Below are 6,065 nucleotides of genomic sequence, written 5' to 3'. Positions count from 1 at the left end.
CCTCTTGTTCTACTGTACCTGCGCTATCAGACAATGTTGACAGTGACGTGAGGACTCACTCGTAACGGATTTTTTTTCCCCGGTGCAGTCATCTTATGCGATACATACGTTTGTCTCAAGAACCCATGGAAACGTATGATTATGTAAGCCTATTTATTAATTTTATATATCACCATTTGTGCTGGTTTTTTGCAGTCCTACTTTTCTCACAAACTATCTAGTAGAGCCGATATGAGCTGAAAAAGGCTTCTTCATCTGTATACATTGAACAGAGGTGTAGTTGAGCGTAATGAGCTCGTGTAACTTGTATTTGAGCTATTGCTTACTGAACTATAACGCACTAGGTCAGGGGTGGGCAACATACGGCCCGCGGGCCGGATCCGGCCCGCGAAGGGATTTTGTCCGGCCCGCGGACAGTTTTCTGTCTTACATGATAATGTGGCCCGCGGCCCCAGTATTCAGAGATTTCCTGCCACTTGCGTAAGCGGCAAATTTTAGTGACTGTATGTTATTATACACATGTATGCGCACTGCGCAGTGAGCGAGGGTGGTGCTTACTCGTAAGTTAGTCGAAGCGAGAAGACTTGCATTATCGGCATTTACGATGTACTCAACCCTAATGTCATTTGTGGTAATGATGGTGTTTGTCGACTACAATGGTCATTTACACTAGGCCGATATTTCATATTTTTGATTCCGTAACCGTCGACTTGTAGCACGACACACTTCTAGGCTTTTGTAAGACATCGCTTATACCAGGGGTCGCCAACTCGAAACGGGTCGCGGGCCACTTTCAAATTTTGTAGAGGCCGCGGGCCGCATGAATTCAATATCGAGATAAAATAGGCCACACAGTTGAACAACCACGCTATATCTCGTCACCTACTAAACCAGGGTGGCCAACCTGCGGCCGTAGAAGGGAAATTTGTGGACAAGTAATTCAATTAGTACCGTATGTGCGGGCGGCCATCGACATGCAATTTGAATTTACAAATTGAGTCTCGATTTTTTGAGAGATCCTAATCAATCTTGAAATTTTCTTCGCGCTGCGCGCGATTCAATGTGACTTCGTTTATCGATTTTAATATAGTGGCGCCCTTTGCAATCATAGCCCCACAGTACAGACGTGAACAGCAGAGGAAAATGATGCGCCTCATATAGAAATACCAACTCGGAGTCTTGTACTCCTCACTATACGGACAATCTTGATGGTAGGTCAAGAAATAATAGCATGCAACCAAGTGACTAATTATAATGGGCCCACCCGAAGATGCATCATCATTGATATCTTGTCCTAAATTTTCGAAAAACACACCCTCCATCAAATCTACAGTTGAATCTGATGACATCGGATGAGAAATAATATGAAAAATACTATTATTTGGGACGAAATTCATAGGTGAATCGGAAAATATTTTCGCGCTTCGCGCGATTATGTACGGCCCATAACATAACCATGACCAGTCACCAGTGACCACTCGCGAAGTCAGTGCGTATAGTAAGCCTATGTGATTAAACGGATAAGTCCGGAGTTCACCGGAAAAGGACATGGACACTATAACATGTGTATTTGGCGTCCAGATAGTTCATTACGACTATGCCCTGGAATGCGGCCGTAGGCTACATGAGTAGTCGAAATGCGGCCGTGAATGGCAAAAAGGTTGGTCATACCTGTACTAAATCCTAATGAAGAGATATATTGGTGAATTTGTAGTACCGGGCTTATCGAACGCCTTGAAATCTTAATTAGGGATTGCACCGTGGTGATCGATCAGAGAGAAGCAAACATAGTGGTGCCTGTATGACAATGCTGTTCTCAAATCCACATTGTCTTTGTCATTATTGGCGAGAAATGGCTTTGAAGTTACATTGCTGTCGTTAAAATACATTCATTAAATACGATTTATTCCTTGTATATGTGGATAAATGGGCGAATAATGTATCGATTCAGCAATCCGGCCCGCCAAGTATTTAATTTTCCTATATCCGGCCCCCGACTGGAGAAGTTGCCCGCCCCTGCACTAGGTGAACATCAATTTAGGAGAATTTCCAATTTGCATTAATTAAATTTAATCAGGAAGGAAGGATTTTAAATGATTGACAACAGTTACAATTCCTGCAATGAAGGAAAAGTTCTCAACACCTTCGATAAGATGTAACAAAGTTTTTGCACTAAAGACAATCGAAGTGTCCTTTGTCTGATATATTTCTCGTCTAAATTCAAAGCAGCTATATAATCTTAGATTAAAAGTTATATGTAAATCCTATGTCAATTATCATAATGGAAATCTGAACCCATAGAAACAGCGATTCTAACCCCATCAATACAATCTATTTTGCTATATTTATTGTCTGATCTTGTTTGCAATCAATTTTATTTTCAGCAAAATGAGGTTGATGAAGTCAACTGCCTTCTTCTTCAAGCCAAATGGAGTGACAAACGAATATATGTTCAAGTTCCGAGGGCATGTCTTATCATTGAATCAGGTAATCTTTCTGTTTTATGGGCCATACAAGTTTAGAAAGACCTGCAACGTTTTGCTATGGATTTCATTCAAAGTTACATTTCTGCATTTTCACTGTTGCCTGGCAATGTCTGCCATGTTAATGTAAATGACAAAATGGCCGAATAGAAAAAAATACAGACCTGATTACAGATATTTTTATTAGTCGTTTTCCTAATTTTAGTCTTACTCTAACTCAGTGATAGGATTTCACATGTAGCCGAGCGCCTTTCCCGTGCTTCTGTAACCTACCTATCTGAAATATTTTTATTTATTTCTGCATAAAAATTAGAATTTTCCTTGACATATTCAAAACTTTGGTATTTCATCATATTTTCAAGAAGCACCACTCGGAGTCGACCAGTAAAAAGCCGGAGCCGCCATGGCACGCCTCGAAGCAAAGATTCATCAAACCTTGGTTGCAAGCTGATCGCAAGAATATAAAAATGCTTCGGCAAAGATGGAGCATTCAGGAAGATTGTTGACATTTTGAGCTGCTATGCATTGGAGTTATCATATCCTAAACGAGGAGTTCTCGAACTGGGGGCGTGAAAGCATTTGAAGGGGCGCGCGATACTGCAGTCAACTGAATTTTTTTGACGCGGTGCGATAGCTATTTCTCTTTGCATAGCCAGAATTTCATATTGGACTATTCTCTCCTTAGCAGCCATTAACTTCCATGCCCACAAACTATCCTTCCGTTAGGATTTCTAGCATTCTGGTTGTTTTTTATTTTAAGATATGACGATAAGGGGTGTGTGATATTTTTTGCTATCATAAAGGAGGGGCTGGGAACCACTGCCGTAATGACTTCCAGATTTCATTTTTTTTGCAGCACACTGTGGTAAAGTTCAACAAAAATCTTTTCTATAAATCTGCAAAATTTGTATTGAATCGAAGAAACCATTCTTGTTGTTTAAACTAAAAGTGATAGGCATTACCCTGATATAAATACTTGTAATGCGAGCACTAGGATATTTTTGTTGCCTGGTTAGCGGGCCCAATTTCATTAAGAATTAAGAAATACTTGTGGTTGGTTTTCTTGGTAGTGGAAGTGGTACTGATACATTTGTTTTGTTTGTTAATAATGAACTTTGCAATTTACAAACCATAATTTGATACGTTTTCCATTAGTTGTAATGATTTGCGTTGATCTTGTTTTCTGCTAATGGACGTAACCAATGAATTTGACTCCATGCCCCTGCCACGAAAAGTTAAGACACTAAATGATATCTTGTTATCACTATCCCAGTGCATCGTTTTCATTCCCATGATTGAGTGAGTTGCATGATATTTGTAGTGAGTTTGCTCTGAATCATTTGTGATGTTGGTGATTTCATGAACTATTCCGGAAACCGTTTCAATTGCTGATTTGAATTTATAAAACCCTGTCACAGCAGCTATTGGAAATTTGAATGTTTGCACGTATTTATTCAATATTCACCCAGGTTGGGTGTTATAAGTGCATTTATTAATGAAGCAATAAAATCCGATTTCATTTTGAGCCCTGCGTTCCGGTGACAGGTCAACCAGCCACTTTGAGACTGAACACTTGTTTAGGTAAACACTTTAAATTTAAACACTTCGCAACACTTCTAAGTGTTCAATTTTGGATCACAAATCGTGTTCAATTTTCCGGGTTGAGCAACACTTCTAAATTTAGAGTGTAGTATTATCATTACTGGGTCCACAGCAGAACTGGTAAATACAATCACAATCCTGGAGCAACCTGCGCCATAAGGAAATGTTTAGATTACATTAAACCTCTAACGTTTCAGTATTAAAGTCAAAGTGTTGTTCCTATTCGACAGATAAATTATTACGAAATATTACATAATTGCGGTACAGGAAAAATTGGCATCGGTTTTAGAGGGAGGCTAGATAAATTTATTAATATATTAATTGAAAAGTTAGTTGGTGCTTATTGCGGATTACCACCTGCACCACCGCGTGTGTGTACTTAAATCAATCGATGAGTAAATGGACATTTTACCCCACATTCCAAACTCACCGATGGAGGGGGTCAATTGGGGTAGCGAATGTAAGTTGCTAATAGGATGAACGGGATATGCATCCATTGTAATAAATTGTAAAAACGATGTATCGACGAAACTAATAGTGGAAGCATGATGTCAGAAAATTATAGACTGTTGGACCGCCGTATTCGTTACACATCGGGGAGTCGAATCAAACCTGATTCTAAATAACGTCATGCTACTCCGTAGAATCTTGAGCGTGGTTGGAACATTATGCGTTGAATGTGGCGACTGCAGTTTGTATTTGGTTTTGAAGGAATGATTGAGCTGTTGACTAGCTTGCAGTGCATCAGTATAATATCTGTATTGTAAATTGGGGAGATTTCTTCATTGCATCTCGGGAGTCCCGAGCCGTAATGATTGAAGCTTGGTGGATCGAATGTATCCCAGCCCGATCAACCCAATTCTTCAGCCTATTTTCTTAAATAGATTGGTTCTACCAATCACAAATAAAATTGATATTTACCTGTGTTGAAATCGAACCTTAACCGATGAGAGGCCGACGTAGCTGTCATCACGAATGTACAATTCTCGGCGCCGATCGTATAATTTTCGTTTTCGTTTGATCGGATAATTAATCCAACGTCCGCGGGCTGCACCGTTCCGCAATTCGACGGAAGTAGAAATACTGACAAGGTTGCACCATAAATTTATACACCCAAGTCAATCATAACACATTGCTTGACTTACTTGACGTTATCGCATTCACAGTGATATATCGATGTTGGAAAATCAACACGAATTGCATGCACTTACTGGTTGGATCCATACTGGAACTAATTCGGAAGAAATATAATACCAAATCCTGGCAACAGCTCCGCAGAAACGTTTTAGTGCTTTTGACTCGACATTGTCACGATTGCGTGAAGTAGCCTTTGATTTGTAACATTCATAATGTTGTATTCAATCTACGTCGTTTGTGTTGGCGTCTTGCATCATTTTTAAAACAACTCTGCTTTTGTACGACTGGATTAGGCAGTTGATATAAATACAATGGATTGAGGAGACAATGATACTACAGAATGTTGGCTATCACTCGATCACGGTATTTACGACATAACTTACTACTACATCGGCTCATATCAATCACCAACAATTGGTAAATGAATGCCGTTCGATGAATTAAAACCATTTGAAAGCGCGCCAAGGAGTATTACCATAACGTATCATTTGAATTAGTTCAATCATACGGAAATGATCTTGATGTAATTGTCCGATCCTAATTTCCGCTGCAATACACCCATTAGCCGTCTTGATACGGAACAAAGGGAGTCCAAAATCAACAGTTCCCAGAACAGTCAGACCACACGCTGCAGTCTATCACGACTGTGACGCTGAGAATGCGTTCACAATTACGACAAAACCTGATTTTGTCAATATTTTGTGATTCTTCAGATACTTACTGCAAACAGTTTATCGTTGATCGTTAATTCGATAATGCCAAACGTGCCCTCGGGTTGTCGCGGGTGGCAAATTGTTAGTGGTCAATGCATTGTCTTCGATAATCCGAGCCAACAGCCATAGT

General features: G+C 39.8%; 2 long non-coding RNA genes across 2 annotated transcripts; one reads left to right on the top strand and one right to left on the bottom strand.

Annotated features, from left to right (window-relative positions):
• Window positions 1–3,564, top strand: LOC145458816 (uncharacterized). Its single transcript, XR_013921194.1, has 3 exons — window positions 1–143; window positions 2,385–2,487; window positions 2,846–3,564. It is a non-coding gene; the product is annotated as an uncharacterized LOC145458816 (long non-coding RNA).
• Window positions 3,565–4,339: 775 nt separating this feature from the next.
• Window positions 4,340–6,065, bottom strand: LOC145458883 (uncharacterized). Its single transcript, XR_013921218.1, has 3 exons — window positions 5,944–6,065; window positions 5,231–5,413; window positions 4,340–5,168 (listed from the first exon to the last, which is right to left on the bottom strand). It is a non-coding gene; the product is annotated as an uncharacterized LOC145458883 (long non-coding RNA).

The sequence above is a fragment of the Botryllus schlosseri genome, chromosome 2 (assembly GCF_051294905.1).
Source record: "Botryllus schlosseri isolate E-star chromosome 2, Bs_hap1, whole genome shotgun sequence".
NCBI lineage: Eukaryota > Metazoa > Chordata > Ascidiacea > Stolidobranchia > Styelidae > Botryllus > Botryllus schlosseri.
The sequence above is the reverse complement of the archived record's forward strand: the minus strand, read 5'-3'. Positions and strand labels throughout refer to the sequence as shown.